This window comes from Phyllobates terribilis, unplaced genomic scaffold (genome assembly GCF_046119375.1).
Source record: "Phyllobates terribilis strain yellow unplaced genomic scaffold, ASM4611937v1 Scaffold_1559__1_contigs__length_258526, whole genome shotgun sequence".
In the NCBI taxonomy this organism is placed as follows: Eukaryota; Metazoa; Chordata; class Amphibia; order Anura; family Dendrobatidae; genus Phyllobates; species Phyllobates terribilis.
Window position 1 is genome coordinate 163,202 of NW_027364319.1, and position 15,933 is coordinate 179,134.

The 15,933-nt window shown below is 44.8% G+C and overlaps 12 non-coding genes across 12 annotated transcripts; all 12 read left to right on the plus strand.

Moving 5' to 3' along the window:
- Positions 1-870: 870 nt before the first annotated feature.
- Positions 871-1,061, plus strand: LOC141244332 (U2 spliceosomal RNA). Its single transcript, XR_012308262.1, has one exon. It is a non-coding gene; the product is annotated as a U2 spliceosomal RNA (small nuclear RNA).
- Positions 1,062-2,176: 1,115 nt separating this feature from the next.
- On the plus strand, positions 2,177-2,367 carry LOC141244333 (U2 spliceosomal RNA). The gene has a single exon (XR_012308263.1). It is a non-coding gene; the product is annotated as a U2 spliceosomal RNA (small nuclear RNA).
- Positions 2,368-3,482: 1,115 nt separating this feature from the next.
- Positions 3,483-3,673, plus strand: LOC141244334 (U2 spliceosomal RNA). Its single transcript, XR_012308264.1, has one exon. It is a non-coding gene; the product is annotated as a U2 spliceosomal RNA (small nuclear RNA).
- Positions 3,674-4,788: 1,115 nt separating this feature from the next.
- LOC141244335 (U2 spliceosomal RNA) lies at positions 4,789-4,979 on the plus strand. Its single transcript, XR_012308265.1, has one exon. It is a non-coding gene; the product is annotated as a U2 spliceosomal RNA (small nuclear RNA).
- Positions 4,980-6,094: 1,115 nt separating this feature from the next.
- Positions 6,095-6,285, plus strand: LOC141244336 (U2 spliceosomal RNA). Its single transcript, XR_012308266.1, has one exon. It is a non-coding gene; the product is annotated as a U2 spliceosomal RNA (small nuclear RNA).
- Positions 6,286-7,399: 1,114 nt separating this feature from the next.
- On the plus strand, positions 7,400-7,590 carry LOC141244337 (U2 spliceosomal RNA). Its single transcript, XR_012308267.1, has one exon. It is a non-coding gene; the product is annotated as a U2 spliceosomal RNA (small nuclear RNA).
- A 1,114-nt stretch (positions 7,591-8,704) lies between these two features.
- Positions 8,705-8,895, plus strand: LOC141244338 (U2 spliceosomal RNA). Its single transcript, XR_012308268.1, has one exon. It is a non-coding gene; the product is annotated as a U2 spliceosomal RNA (small nuclear RNA).
- Positions 8,896-10,010: 1,115 nt separating this feature from the next.
- LOC141244340 (U2 spliceosomal RNA) lies at positions 10,011-10,201 on the plus strand. Its single transcript, XR_012308269.1, has one exon. It is a non-coding gene; the product is annotated as a U2 spliceosomal RNA (small nuclear RNA).
- A 1,115-nt stretch (positions 10,202-11,316) lies between these two features.
- Positions 11,317-11,507, plus strand: LOC141244341 (U2 spliceosomal RNA). Its single transcript, XR_012308270.1, has one exon. It is a non-coding gene; the product is annotated as a U2 spliceosomal RNA (small nuclear RNA).
- A 1,112-nt stretch (positions 11,508-12,619) lies between these two features.
- On the plus strand, positions 12,620-12,810 carry LOC141244342 (U2 spliceosomal RNA). The gene has a single exon (XR_012308271.1). It is a non-coding gene; the product is annotated as a U2 spliceosomal RNA (small nuclear RNA).
- Positions 12,811-13,925: 1,115 nt separating this feature from the next.
- LOC141244344 (U2 spliceosomal RNA) lies at positions 13,926-14,116 on the plus strand. Its single transcript, XR_012308273.1, has one exon. It is a non-coding gene; the product is annotated as a U2 spliceosomal RNA (small nuclear RNA).
- Positions 14,117-15,231: 1,115 nt separating this feature from the next.
- Positions 15,232-15,422, plus strand: LOC141244345 (U2 spliceosomal RNA). The gene has a single exon (XR_012308274.1). It is a non-coding gene; the product is annotated as a U2 spliceosomal RNA (small nuclear RNA).
- Positions 15,423-15,933: the final 511 nt, after the last annotated feature.

Here is a 15,933-nt window from a genome sequence, read left to right on the forward strand (position 1 = left end):
TGGATAAACAGACATATTAGGCAAGCATTTTGGAGCTTTCACCTAAATAACTACAGGTGGTGAGATAAGCTGCACAATATAATTGACCTTTCAGTATATTGTTGCACACACACCATCTATTTAGCAAATGCCCTTGTTATCAACAGCAGCCTTTTAAACTCACCTGAGCTAACAGGTATGTGCGCTGGTTACTCTGCTGCGCTTAAAATTTCTTTTTTGGTTTGCTACAATGCCTTTTCTGAAACGTTGTCTCCTTCTGCTGGAACACTGACTGCTTTCATTTAATGCCTGCAGACTATAAAAGAGAACCCAACCCAAAAAGTTTGGTTGATTAGTCTGTGGCATTCTGTTAAACTGTTGCTTATGGCGGTCTCTGTGAGCTTCTCAGCGATATTCAGCCAGCCAGGTATCCTGCCTGCAGTAGATGGAATGTGGCAATGGAACGCTGGCTGCGCGTGTCATAATAGGCTCTGAGCCTTTATATACCTGTGCACAGCAGCAGCCACCTTCAGTCTGCTGCTGGACAGCCAGCAGCAGCAGCAGCAGGAGAGGTATGTAATCAGGAGCCCTCCTGCTAAGGGTAGACAGCTGCTCGTTCCACCCCACCCCCCGCCTTAATTGGTTCTCCTCCCTTCCAACGGTGTTGAGGCGGGTGGGAACAGCAGGGGGTGAAGGTGCTGTGTTTAAAGAGGTGGAGTTATGCAGATCTAAAACGCGTGGATTGCAGCAGCAGCAAGCCGAAAAGTGCAGGCATGTAAGGGATCTAGAGGTTGACAACATGTCTTCTTAACGGGAGTCCAGGAGCTCATCTCCACAAATGGACTTTTCAGGATCCTTGGGTGGCTCCGTAGTTTGAAACCAATTCTGGTTATCGCTTCTCGGCCTTTTGGCTAAGATCAAGTGTAGTATCTGTTCTTATCAGTTTAATATCTGATACGTCCCCTATCTGGGGACCATATATTAAATGGATTTTTAGAACAGGGAGATGGAAAAAGAGCTTGCTCTGTCCACTCCACGCATTGACCTGGTATTGCAGTATCTCCAGGACCGGTGCACCCCTTCTTTAATGCAGTTTCTAAAATCAGAAAGAATTGAATTCAATGTTTTTTGTTCATTTTGCTTGTTTGTCGGATTTTGGGATGGACTCTTTGGCTTTGCTTTTCTTCTCCTCATTGGATTTTTCATGTTCAAAGTTGCAGAAGCCAGATTACAAGCTCATTTTGGTTCAACTTCAGCAACTGTGCATTGCATTGCCATGTAATGTGATGCAATGCTATCTTTCTAGCTCTCCCTTTTTACTTCCTTTTGGATAAACAGACATATTAGGCAAGCATTTTGGAGCTTTCACCTAAATAACTACAGGTGGTGAGATAAGCTGCACAATATAATTGACCTTTCAGTATATTGTTGCACACACACCATCTATTTAGCAAATGCCCTTGTTATCAACAGCAGCCTTTTAAACTCACCTGAGCTAACAGGTATGTGCGCTGGTTACTCTGCTGCGCTTAAAATTTCTTTTTTGGTTTGCTACAATGCCTTTTCTGAAACGTTGTCTCCTTCTGCTGGAACACTGACTTCTTTCATTTAATGCCTGCAGACTATAAAAGAGAACCCAACCCAAAAAGTTTGGTTGATTAGTCTGTGGCATTCTGTTAAACTGTTGCTTATGGCGGTCTCTGTGAGCTTCTCAGCGATATTCAGCCAGCCAGGTATCCTGCCTGCAGTAGATGGAATGTGGCAATGGAACGCTGGCTGCGCGTGTCATAATAGGCTCTGAGCCTTTATATACCTGTGCACAGCAGCAGCCACCTTCAGTCTGCTGCTGGACAGCCAGCAGCAGCAGCAGCAGGAGAGGTATGTAATCAGGAGCCCTCCTGCTAAGGGTAGACAGCTGCTCGTTCCACCCCACCCCCCGCCTTAATTGGTTCTCCTCCCTTCCAACGGTGTTGAGGCGGGTGGGAACAGCAGGGGGTGAAGGTGCTGTGTTTAAAGAGGTGGAGTTATGCAGATCTAAAACGCGTGGATTGCAGCAGCAGCAAGCCGAAAAGTGCAGGCATGTAAGGGATCTAGAGGTTGACAACATGTCTTCTTAACGGGAGTCCAGGAGCTCATCTCCACAAATGGACTTTTCAGGATCCTTGGGTGGCTCCGTAGTTTGAAACCAATTCTGGTTATCGCTTCTCGGCCTTTTGGCTAAGATCAAGTGTAGTATCTGTTCTTATCAGTTTAATATCTGATACGTCCCCTATCTGGGGACCATATATTAAATGGATTTTTAGAACAGGGAGATGGAAAAAGAGCTTGCTCTGTCCACTCCACGCATTGACCTGGTATTGCAGTATCTCCAGGACCGGTGCACCCCTTCTTTAATGCAGTTTCTAAAATCAGAAAGAATTGAATTCAATGTTTTTTGTTCATTTTGCTTGTTTGTCGGATTTTGGGATGGACTCTTTGGCTTTGCTTTTCTTCTCCTCATTGGATTTTTCATGTTCAAAGTTGCAGAAGCCAGATTACAAGCTCATTTTGGTTCAACTTCAGCAACTGTGCATTGCATTGCCATGTAATGTGATGCAATGCTATCTTTCTAGCTCTCCCTTTTTACTTCCTTTTGGATAAACAGACATATTAGGCAAGCATTTTGGAGCTTTCACCTAAATAACTACAGGTGGTGAGATAAGCTGCACAATATAATTGACCTTTCAGTATATTGTTGCACACACACCATCTATTTAGCAAATGCCCTTGTTATCAACAGCAGCCTTTTAAACTCACCTGAGCTAACAGGTATGTGCGCTGGTTACTCTGCTGCGCTTAAAATTTCTTTTTTGGTTTGCTACAATGCCTTTTCTGAAACGTTGTCTCCTTCTGCTGGAACACTGACTTCTTTCATTTAATGCCTGCAGACTATAAAAGAGAACCCAACCCAAAAAGTTTGGTTGATTAGTCTGTGGCATTCTGTTAAACTGTTGCTTATGGCGGTCTCTGTGAGCTTCTCAGCGACATTCAGCCAGCCAGGTATCCTGCCTGCAGTAGATGGAATGTGGCAATGGAACGCTGGCTGCGCGTGTCATAATAGGCTCTGAGCCTTTATATACCTGTGCACAGCAGCAGCCACCTTCAGTCTGCTGCTGGACAGCCAGCAGCAGCAGCAGCAGGAGAGGTATGTAATCAGGAGCCCTCCTGCTAAGGGTAGACAGCTGCTCGTTCCACCCCACCCCCCGCCTTAATTGGTTCTCCTCCCTTCCAACGGTGTTGAGGCGGGTGGGAACAGCAGGGGGTGAAGGTGCTGTGTTTAAAGAGGTGGAGTTATGCAGATCTAAAACGCGTGGATTGCAGCAGCAGCAAGCCGAAAAGTGCAGGCATGTAAGGGATCTAGAGGTTGACAACATGTCTTCTTAACGGGAGTCCAGGAGCTCATCTCCACAAATGGACTTTTCAGGATCCTTGGGTGGCTCCGTAGTTTGAAACCAATTCTGGTTATCGCTTCTCGGCCTTTTGGCTAAGATCAAGTGTAGTATCTGTTCTTATCAGTTTAATATCTGATACGTCCCCTATCTGGGGACCATATATTAAATGGATTTTTAGAACAGGGAGATGGAAAAAGAGCTTGCTCTGTCCACTCCACGCATTGACCTGGTATTGCAGTATCTCCAGGACCGGTGCACCCCTTCTTTAATGCAGTTTCTAAAATCAGAAAGAATTGAATTCAATGTTTTTTGTTCATTTTGCTTGTTTGTCGGATTTTGGGATGGACTCTTTGGCTTTGCTTTTCTTCTCCTCATTGGATTTTTCATGTTCAAAGTTGCAGAAGCCAGATTACAAGCTCATTTTGGTTCAACTTCAGCAACTGTGCATTGCATTGCCATGTAATGTGATGCAATGCTATCTTTCTAGCTCTCCCTTTTTACTTCCTTTTGGATAAACAGACATATTAGGCAAGCATTTTGGAGCTTTCACCTAAATAACTACAGGTGGTGAGATAAGCTGCACAATATAATTGACCTTTCAGTATATTGTTGCACACACACCATCTATTTAGCAAATGCCCTTGTTATCAACAGCAGCCTTTTAAACTCACCTGAGCTAACAGGTATGTGCGCTGGTTACTCTGCTGCGCTTAAAATTTCTTTTTTGGTTTGCTACAATGCCTTTTCTGAAACGTTGTCTCCTTCTGCTGGAACACTGACTTCTTTCATTTAATGCCTGCAGACTATAAAAGAGAACCCAACCCAAAAAGTTTGGTTGATTAGTCTGTGGCATTCTGTTAAACTGTTGCTTATGGCGGTCTCTGTGAGCTTCTCAGCGACATTCAGCCAGCCAGGTATCCTGCCTGCAGTAGATGGAATGTGACAATGGAACGCTGGCTGCGCGTGTCATAATAGGCTCTGAGCCTTTATATACCTGTGCACAGCAGCAGCCACCTTCAGTCTGCTGCTGGACAGCCAGCAGCAGCAGCAGCAGGAGAGGTATGTAATCAGGAGCCCTCCTGCTAAGGGTAGACAGCTGCTCGTTCCACCCCACCCCCCGCCTTAATTGGTTCTCCTCCCTTCCAACGGTGTTGAGGCGGGTGGGAACAGCAGGGGGTGAAGGTGCTGTGTTTAAAGAGGTGGAGTTATGCAGATCTAAAACGCGTGGATTGCAGCAGCAGCAAGCCGAAAAGTGCAGGCATGTAAGGGATCTAGAGGTTGACAACATGTCTTCTTAACGGGAGTCCAGGAGCTCATCTCCACAAATGGACTTTTCAGGATCCTTGGGTGGCTCCGTAGTTTGAAACCAATTCTGGTTATCGCTTCTCGGCCTTTTGGCTAAGATCAAGTGTAGTATCTGTTCTTATCAGTTTAATATCTGATACGTCCCCTATCTGGGGACCATATATTAAATGGATTTTTAGAACAGGGAGATGGAAAAAGAGCTTGCTCTGTCCACTCCACGCATTGACCTGGTATTGCAGTATCTCCAGGACCGGTGCACCCCTTCTTTAATGCAGTTTCTAAAATCAGAAAGAATTGAATTCAATGTTTTTTGTTCATTTTGCTTGTTTGTCGGATTTTGGGATGGACTCTTTGGCTTTGCTTTTCTTCTCCTCATTGGATTTTTCATGTTCAAAGTTGCAGAAGCCAGATTACAAGCTCATTTTGGTTCAACTTCAGCAACTGTGCATTGCATTGCCATGTAATGTGATGCAATGCTATCTTTCTAGCTCTCCCTTTTTACTTCCTTTTGGATAAACAGACATATTAGGCAAGCATTTTGGAGCTTTCACCTAAATAACTACAGGTGGTGAGATAAGCTGCACAATATAATTGACCTTTCAGTATATTGTTGCACACACACCATCTATTTAGCAAATGCCCTTGTTATCAACAGCAGCCTTTTAAACTCACCTGAGCTAACAGGTATGTGCGCTGGTTACTCTGCTGCGCTTAAAATTTCTTTTTTGGTTTGCTACAATGCCTTTTCTGAAACGTTGTCTCCTTCTGCTGGAACACTGACTTCTTTCATTTAATGCCTGCAGACTATAAAAGAGAACCCAACCCAAAAAGTTTGGTTGATTAGTCTGTGGCATTTTGTTAAACTGTTGCTTATGGCGGTCTCTGTGAGCTTCTCAGCGACATTCAGCCAGCCAGGTATCCTGCCTGCAGTAGATGGAATGTGGCAATGGAACGCTGGCTGCGCGTGTCATAATAGGCTCTGAGCCTTTATATACCTGTGCACAGCAGCAGCCACCTTCAGTCTGCTGCTGGACAGCCAGCAGCAGCAGCAGCAGGAGAGGTATGTAATCAGGAGCCCTCCTGCTAAGGGTAGACAGCTGCTCGTTCCACCCCACCCCCCGCCTTAATTGGTTCTCCTCCCTTCCAACGGTGTTGAGGCGGGTGGGAACAGCAGGGGGTGAAGGTGCTGTGTTTAAAGAGGTGGAGTTATGCAGATCTAAAACGCGTGGATTGCAGCAGCAGCAAGCCGAAAAGTGCAGGCATGTAAGGGATCTAGAGGTTGACAACATGTCTTCTTAACGGGAGTCCAGGAGCTCATCTCCACAAATGGACTTTTCAGGATCCTTGGGTGGCTCCGTAGTTTGAAACCAATTCTGGTTATCGCTTCTCGGCCTTTTGGCTAAGATCAAGTGTAGTATCTGTTCTTATCAGTTTAATATCTGATACGTCCCCTATCTGGGGACCATATATTAAATGGATTTTTAGAACAGGGAGATGGAAAAAGAGCTTGCTCTGTCCACTCCACGCATTGACCTGGTATTGCAGTATCTCCAGGACCGGTGCACCCCTTCTTTAATGCAGTTTCTAAAATCAGAAAGAATTGAATTCAATGTTTTTTGTTCATTTTGCTTGTTTGTCGGATTTTGGGATGGACTCTTTGGCTTTGCTTTTCTTCTCCTCATTGGATTTTTCATGTTCAAAGTTGCAGAAGCCAGATTACAAGCTCATTTTGGTTCAACTTCAGCAACTGTGCATTGCATTGCCATGTAATGTGATGCAATGCTATCTTTCTAGCTCTCCCTTTTTACTTCCTTTTGGATAAACAGACATATTAGGCAAGCATTTTGGAGCTTTCACCTAAATAACTACAGGTGGTGAGATAAGCTGCACAATATAATTGACCTTTCAGTATATTGTTGCACACACACCATCTATTTAGCAAATGCCCTTGTTATCAACAGCAGCCTTTTAAACTCACCTGAGCTAACAGGTATGTGCGCTGGTTACTCTGCTGCGCTTAAAATTTCTTTTTTGGTTTGCTACAATGCCTTTTCTGAAACGTTGTCTCCTTCTGCTGGAACACTGACTTCTTTCATTTAATGCCTGCAGACTATAAAAGAGAACCCAACCCAAAAAGTTTGGTTGATTAGTCTGTGGCATTCTGTTAAACTGTTGCTTATGGCGGTCTCTGTGAGCTTCTCAGCGACATTCAGCCAGCCAGGTATCCTGCTGCAGTAGATGGAATGTGGCAATGGAACGCTGGCTGCGCGTGTCATAATAGGCTCTGAGCCTTTATATACCTGTGCACAGCAGCAGCCACCTTCAGTCTGCTGCTGGACAGCCAGCAGCAGCAGCAGCAGGAGAGGTATGTAATCAGGAGCCCTCCTGCTAAGGGTAGACAGCTGCTCGTTCCACCCCACCCCCCGCCTTAATTGGTTCTCCTCCCTTCCAACGGTGTTGAGGCGGGTGGGAACAGCAGGGGGTGAAGGTGCTGTGTTTAAAGAGGTGGAGTTATGCAGATCTAAAACGCGTGGATTGCAGCAGCAGCAAGCCGAAAAGTGCAGGCATGTAAGGGATCTAGAGGTTGACAACATGTCTTCTTAACGGGAGTCCAGGAGCTCATCTCCACAAATGGACTTTTCAGGATCCTTGGGTGGCTCCGTAGTTTGAAACCAATTCTGGTTATCGCTTCTCGGCCTTTTGGCTAAGATCAAGTGTAGTATCTGTTCTTATCAGTTTAATATCTGATACGTCCCCTATCTGGGGACCATATATTAAATGGATTTTTAGAACAGGGAGATGGAAAAAGAGCTTGCTCTGTCCACTCCACGCATTGACCTGGTATTGCAGTATCTCCAGGACCGGTGCACCCCTTCTTTAATGCAGTTTCTAAAATCAGAAAGAATTGAATTCAATGTTTTTTGTTCATTTTGCTTGTTTGTCGGATTTTGGGATGGACTCTTTGGCTTTGCTTTTCTTCTCCTCATTGGATTTTTCATGTTCAAAGTTGCAGAAGCCAGATTACAAGCTCATTTTGGTTCAACTTCAGCAACTGTGCATTGCATTGCCATGTAATGTGATGCAATGCTATCTTTCTAGCTCTCCCTTTTTACTTCCTTTTGGATAAACAGACATATTAGGCAAGCATTTTGGAGCTTTCACCTAAATAACTACAGGTGGTGAGATAAGCTGCACAATATAATTGACCTTTCAGTATATTGTTGCACACACACCATCTATTTAGCAAATGCCCTTGTTATCAACAGCAGCCTTTTAAACTCACCTGAGCTAACAGGTATGTGCGCTGGTTACTCTGCTGCGCTTAAAATTTCTTTTTTGGTTTGCTACAATGCCTTTTCTGAAACGTTGTCTCCTTCTGCTGGAACACTGACTTCTTTCATTTAATGCCTGCAGACTATAAAAGAGAACCCAACCCAAAAAGTTTGGTTGATTAGTCTGTGGCATTCTGTTAAACTGTTGCTTATGGCGGTCTCTGTGAGCTTCTCAGCGACATTCAGCCAGCCAGGTATCCTGCTGCAGTAGATGGAATGTGGCAATGGAACGCTGGCTGCGCGTGTCATAATAGGCTCTGAGCCTTTATATACCTGTGCACAGCAGCAGCCACCTTCAGTCTGCTGCTGGACAGCCAGCAGCAGCAGCAGCAGGAGAGGTATGTAATCAGGAGCCCTCCTGCTAAGGGTAGACAGCTGCTCGTTCCACCCCACCCCCCGCCTTAATTGGTTCTCCTCCCTTCCAACGGTGTTGAGGCGGGTGGGAACAGCAGGGGGTGAAGGTGCTGTGTTTAAAGAGGTGGAGTTATGCAGATCTAAAACGCGTGGATTGCAGCAGCAGCAAGCCGAAAAGTGCAGGCATGTAAGGGATCTAGAGGTTGACAACATGTCTTCTTAACGGGAGTCCAGGAGCTCATCTCCACAAATGGACTTTTCAGGATCCTTGGGTGGCTCCGTAGTTTGAAACCAATTCTGGTTATCGCTTCTCGGCCTTTTGGCTAAGATCAAGTGTAGTATCTGTTCTTATCAGTTTAATATCTGATACGTCCCCTATCTGGGGACCATATATTAAATGGATTTTTAGAACAGGGAGATGGAAAAAGAGCTTGCTCTGTCCACTCCACGCATTGACCTGGTATTGCAGTATCTCCAGGACCGGTGCACCCCTTCTTTAATGCAGTTTCTAAAATCAGAAAGAATTGAATTCAATGTTTTTTGTTCATTTTGCTTGTTTGTCGGATTTTGGGATGGACTCTTTGGCTTTGCTTTTCTTCTCCTCATTGGATTTTTCATGTTCAAAGTTGCAGAAGCCAGATTACAAGCTCATTTTGGTTCAACTTCAGCAACTGTGCATTGCATTGCCATGTAATGTGATGCAATGCTATCTTTCTAGCTCTCCCTTTTTACTTCCTTTTGGATAAACAGACATATTAGGCAAGCATTTTGGAGCTTTCACCTAAATAACTACAGGTGGTGAGATAAGCTGCACAATATAATTGACCTTTCAGTATATTGTTGCACACACACCATCTATTTAGCAAATGCCCTTGTTATCAACAGCAGCCTTTTAAACTCACCTGAGCTAACAGGTATGTGCGCTGGTTACTCTGCTGCGCTTAAAATTTCTTTTTTGGTTTGCTACAATGCCTTTTCTGAAACGTTGTCTCCTTCTGCTGGAACACTGACTTCTTTCATTTAATGCCTGCAGACTATAAAAGAGAACCCAACCCAAAAAGTTTGGTTGATTAGTCTGTGGCATTCTGTTAAACTGTTGCTTATGGCGGTCTCTGTGAGCTTCTCAGCGACATTCAGCCAGCCAGGTATCCTGCCTGCAGTAGATGGAATGTGGCAATGGAACGCTGGCTGCGCGTGTCATAATAGGCTCTGAGCCTTTATATACCTGTGCACAGCAGCAGCCACCTTCAGTCTGCTGCTGGACAGCCAGCAGCAGCAGCAGCAGGAGAGGTATGTAATCAGGAGCCCTCCTGCTAAGGGTAGACAGCTGCTCGTTCCACCCCACCCCCCGCCTTAATTGGTTCTCCTCCCTTCCAACGGTGTTGAGGCGGGTGGGAACAGCAGGGGGTGAAGGTGCTGTGTTTAAAGAGGTGGAGTTATGCAGATCTAAAACGCGTGGATTGCAGCAGCAGCAAGCCGAAAAGTGCAGGCATGTAAGGGATCTAGAGGTTGACAACATGTCTTCTTAACGGGAGTCCAGGAGCTCATCTCCACAAATGGACTTTTCAGGATCCTTGGGTGGCTCCGTAGTTTGAAACCAATTCTGGTTATCGCTTCTCGGCCTTTTGGCTAAGATCAAGTGTAGTATCTGTTCTTATCAGTTTAATATCTGATACGTCCCCTATCTGGGGACCATATATTAAATGGATTTTTAGAACAGGGAGATGGAAAAAGAGCTTGCTCTGTCCACTCCACGCATTGACCTGGTATTGCAGTATCTCCAGGACCGGTGCACCCCTTCTTTAATGCAGTTTCTAAAATCAGAAAGAATTGAATTCAATGTTTTTTGTTCATTTTGCTTGTTTGTCGGATTTTGGGATGGACTCTTTGGCTTTGCTTTTCTTCTCCTCATTGGATTTTTCATGTTCAAAGTTGCAGAAGCCAGATTACAAGCTCATTTTGGTTCAACTTCAGCAACTGTGCATTGCATTGCCATGTAATGTGATGCAATGCTATCTTTCTAGCTCTCCCTTTTTACTTCCTTTTGGATAAACAGACATATTAGGCAAGCATTTTGGAGCTTTCACCTAAATAACTACAGGTGGTGAGATAAGCTGCACAATATAATTGACCTTTCAGTATATTGTTGCACACACACCATCTATTTAGCAAATGCCCTTGTTATCAACAGCAGCCTTTTAAACTCACCTGAGCTAACAGGTATGTGCGCTGGTTACTCTGCTGCGCTTAAAATTTCTTTTTTGGTTTGCTACAATGCCTTTTCTGAAACGTTGTCTCCTTCTGCTGGAACACTGACTTCTTTCATTTAATGCCTGCAGACTATAAAAGAGAACCCAACCCAAAAAGTTTGGTTGATTAGTCTGTGGCATTCTGTTAAACTGTTGCTTATGGCGGTCTCTGTGAGCTTCTCAGCGACATTCAGCCAGCCAGGTATCCTGCCTGCAGTAGATGGAATGTGGCAATGGAACGCTGGCTGCGCGTGTCATAATAGGCTCTGAGCCTTTATATACCTGTGCACAGCAGCAGCCACCTTCAGTCTGCTGCTGGACAGCCAGCAGCAGCAGCAGCAGGAGAGGTATGTAATCAGGAGCCCTCCTGCTAAGGGTAGACAGCTGCTCGTTCCACCCCACCCCCCGCCTTAATTGGTTCTCCTCCCTTCCAACGGTGTTGAGGCGGGTGGGAACAGCAGGGGGTGAAGGTGCTGTGTTTAAAGAGGTGGAGTTATGCAGATCTAAAACGCGTGGATTGCAGCAGCAGCAAGCCGAAAAGTGCAGGCATGTAAGGGATCTAGAGGTTGACAACATGTCTTCTTAACGGGAGTCCAGGAGCTCATCTCCACAAATGGACTTTTCAGGATCCTTGGGTGGCTCCGTAGTTTGAAACCAATTCTGGTTATCGCTTCTCGGCCTTTTGGCTAAGATCAAGTGTAGTATCTGTTCTTATCAGTTTAATATCTGATACGTCCCCTATCTGGGGACCATATATTAAATGGATTTTTAGAACAGGGAGATGGAAAAAGAGCTTGCTCTGTCCACTCCACGCATTGACCTGGTATTGCAGTATCTCCAGGACCGGTGCACCCCTTCTTTAATGCAGTTTCTAAAATCAGAAAGAATTGAATTCAATGTTTTTTGTTCATTTTGCTTGTTTGTCGGATTTTGGGATGGACTCTTTGGCTTTGCTTTTCTTCTCCTCATTGGATTTTTCATGTTCAAAGTTGCAGAAGCCAGATTACAAGCTCATTTTGGTTCAACTTCAGCAACTGTGCATTGCATTGCCATGTAATGTGATGCAATGCTATCTTTCTAGCTCTCCCTTTTTACTTCCTTTTGGATAAACAGACATATTAGGCAAGCATTTTGGAGCTTTCACCTAAATAACTACAGGTGGTGAGATAAGCTGCACAATATAATTGACCTTTCAGTATATTGTTGCACACACACCATCTATTTAGCAAATGCCCTTGTTATCAACAGCAGCCTTTTAAACTCACCTGAGCTAACAGGTATGTGCGCTGGTTACTCTGCTGCGCTTAAAATTTCTTTTTTGGTTTGCTACAATGCCTTTTCTGAAACGTTGTCTCCTTCTGCTGGAACACTGACTTCTTTCATTTAATGCCTGCAGACTATAAAAGAGAACCCAACCCAAAAAGTTTGGTTGATTAGTCTGTGGCATTCTGTTAAACTGTTGCTTATGGCGGTCTCTGTGAGCTTCTCAGCGACATTCAGCCAGCCAGGTATCCTGCCTGCAGTAGATGGAAAGTGACAATGGAACGCTGGCTGCGCGTGTCATAATAGGCTCTGAGCCTTTATATACCTGTGCACAGCAGCAGCCACCTTCAGTCTGCTGCTGGACAGCCAGCAGCAGCAGCAGGAGAGGTATGTAATCAGGAGCCCTCCTGCTAAGGGTAGACAGCTGCTCGTTCCACCCCACCCCCCGCCTTAATTGGTTCTCCTCCCTTCCAACGGTGTTGAGGCGGGTGGGAACAGCAGGGGGTGAAGGTGCTGTGTTTAAAGAGGTGGAGTTATGCAGATCTAAAACGCGTGGATTGCAGCAGCAGCAAGCCGAAAAGTGCAGGCATGTAAGGGATCTAGAGGTTGACAACATGTCTTCTTAACGGGAGTCCAGGAGCTCATCTCCACAAATGGACTTTTCAGGATCCTTGGGTGGCTCCGTAGTTTGAAACCAATTCTGGTTATCGCTTCTCGGCCTTTTGGCTAAGATCAAGTGTAGTATCTGTTCTTATCAGTTTAATATCTGATACGTCCCCTATCTGGGGACCATATATTAAATGGATTTTTAGAACAGGGAGATGGAAAAAGAGCTTGCTCTGTCCACTCCACGCATTGACCTGGTATTGCAGTATCTCCAGGACCGGTGCACCCCTTCTTTAATGCAGTTTCTAAAATCAGAAAGAATTGAATTCAATGTTTTTTGTTCATTTTGCTTGTTTGTCGGATTTTGGGATGGACTCTTTGGCTTTGCTTTTCTTCTCCTCATTGGATTTTTCATGTTCAAAGTTGCAGAAGCCAGATTACAAGCTCATTTTGGTTCAACTTCAGCAACTGTGCATTGCATTGCCATGTAATGTGATGCAATGCTATCTTTCTAGCTCTCCCTTTTTACTTCCTTTTGGATAAACAGACATATTAGGCAAGCATTTTGGAGCTTTCACCTAAATAACTACAGGTGGTGAGATAAGCTGCACAATATAATTGACCTTTCAGTATATTGTTGCACACACACCATCTATTTAGCAAATGCCCTTGTTATCAACAGCAGCCTTTTAAACTCACCTGAGCTAACAGGTATGTGCGCTGGTTACTCTGCTGCGCTTAAAATTTCTTTTTTGGTTTGCTACAATGCCTTTTCTGAAACGTTGTCTCCTTCTGCTGGAACACTGACTTCTTTCATTTAATGCCTGCAGACTATAAAAGAGAACCCAACCCAAAAAGTTTGGTTGATTAGTCTGTGGCATTCTGTTAAACTGTTGCTTATGGCGGTCTCTGTGAGCTTCTCAGCGACATTCAGCCAGCCAGGTATCCTGCCTGCAGTAGATGGAATGTGGCAATGGAACGCTGGCTGCGCGTGTCATAATAGGCTCTGAGCCTTTATATACCTGTGCACAGCAGCAGCCACCTTCAGTCTGCTGCTGGACAGCCAGCAGCAGCAGCAGCAGGAGAGGTATGTAATCAGGAGCCCTCCTGCTAAGGGTAGACAGCTGCTCGTTCCACCCCACCCCCCGCCTTAATTGGTTCTCCTCCCTTCCAACGGTGTTGAGGCGGGTGGGAACAGCAGGGGGTGAAGGTGCTGTGTTTAAAGAGGTGGAGTTATGCAGATCTAAAACGCGTGGATTGCAGCAGCAGCAAGCCGAAAAGTGCAGGCATGTAAGGGATCTAGAGGTTGACAACATGTCTTCTTAACGGGAGTCCAGGAGCTCATCTCCACAAATGGACTTTTCAGGATCCTTGGGTGGCTCCGTAGTTTGAAACCAATTCTGGTTATCGCTTCTCGGCCTTTTGGCTAAGATCAAGTGTAGTATCTGTTCTTATCAGTTTAATATCTGATACGTCCCCTATCTGGGGACCATATATTAAATGGATTTTTAGAACAGGGAGATGGAAAAAGAGCTTGCTCTGTCCACTCCACGCATTGACCTGGTATTGCAGTATCTCCAGGACCGGTGCACCCCTTCTTTAATGCAGTTTCTAAAATCAGAAAGAATTGAATTCAATGTTTTTTGTTCATTTTGCTTGTTTGTCGGATTTTGGGATGGACTCTTTGGCTTTGCTTTTCTTCTCCTCATTGGATTTTTCATGTTCAAAGTTGCAGAAGCCAGATTACAAGCTCATTTTGGTTCAACTTCAGCAACTGTGCATTGCATTGCCATGTAATGTGATGCAATGCTATCTTTCTAGCTCTCCCTTTTTACTTCCTTTTGGATAAACAGACATATTAGGCAAGCATTTTGGAGCTTTCACCTAAATAACTACAGGTGGTGAGATAAGCTGCACAATATAATTGACCTTTCAGTATATTGTTGCACACACACCATCTATTTAGCAAATGCCCTTGTTATCAACAGCAGTCTTTTAAACTCACCTGAGCTAACAGGTATGTGCGCTGGTTACTCTGCTGCGCTTAAAATTTCTTTTTTGGTTTGCTACAATGCCTTTTCTGAAACGTTGTCTCCTTCTGCTGGAACACTGACTTCTTTCATTTAATGCCTGCAGACTATAAAAGAGAACCCAACCCAAAAAGTTTGGTTGATTAGTCTGTGGCATTCTGTTAAACTGTTGCTTATGGCGGTCTCTGTGAGCTTCTCAGCGACATTCAGCCAGCCAGGTATCCTGCCTGCAGTAGATGGAATGTGGCAATGGAACGCTGGCTGCGCGTGTCATAATAGGCTCTGAGCCTTTATATACCTGTGCACAGCAGCAGCCACCTTCAGTCTGCTGCTGGACAGCCAGCAGCAGCAGCAGCAGGAGAGGTATGTAATCAGGAGCCCTCCTGCTAAGGGTAGACAGCTGCTCGTTCCACCCCACCCCCTGCCTTAATTGGTTCTCCTCCCTTCCAACGGTGTTGAGGCGGGTGGGAACAGCAGGGGGTGAAGGTGCTGTGTTTAAAGAGGTGGAGTTATGCAGATCTAAAACGCGTGGATTGCAGCAGCAGCAAGCCGAAAAGTGCAGGCATGTAAGGGATCTAGAGGTTGACAACATGTCTTCTTAACGGGAGTCCAGGAGCTCATCTCCACAAATGGACTTTTCAGGATCCTTGGGTGGCTCCGTAGTTTGAAACCAATTCTGGTTATCGCTTCTCGGCCTTTTGGCTAAGATCAAGTGTAGTATCTGTTCTTATCAGTTTAATATCTGATACGTCCCCTATCTGGGGACCATATATTAAATGGATTTTTAGAACAGGGAGATGGAAAAAGAGCTTGCTCTGTCCACTCCACGCATTGACCTGGTATTGCAGTATCTCCAGGACCGGTGCACCCCTTCTTTAATGCAGTTTCTAAAATCAGAAAGAATTGAATTCAATGTTTTTTGTTCATTTTGCTTGTTTGTCGGATTTTGGGATGGACTCTTTGGCTTTGCTTTTCTTCTCCTCATTGGATTTTTCATGTTCAAAGTTGCAGAAGCCAGATTACAAGCTCATTTTGGTTCAACTTCAGCAACTGTGCATTGCATTGCCATGTAATGTGATGCAATGCTATCTTTCTAGCTCTCCCTTTTTACTTCCTTTTGGATAAACAGACATATTAGGCAAGCATTTTGGAGCTTTCACCTAAATAACTACAGGTGGTGAGATAAGCTGCACAATATAATTGACCTTTCAGTATATTGTTGCACACACACCATCTATTTAGCAAATGCCCTTGTTATCAACAGCAGCCTTTTAAACTCACCTGAGCTAACAGGTATGTGCGCTGGTTACTCTGCTGCGCTTAAAATTTCTTTTTTGGTTTGCTACAATGCCTTTTCTGAAACGTTGTCTCCTTCTGCTGGAAC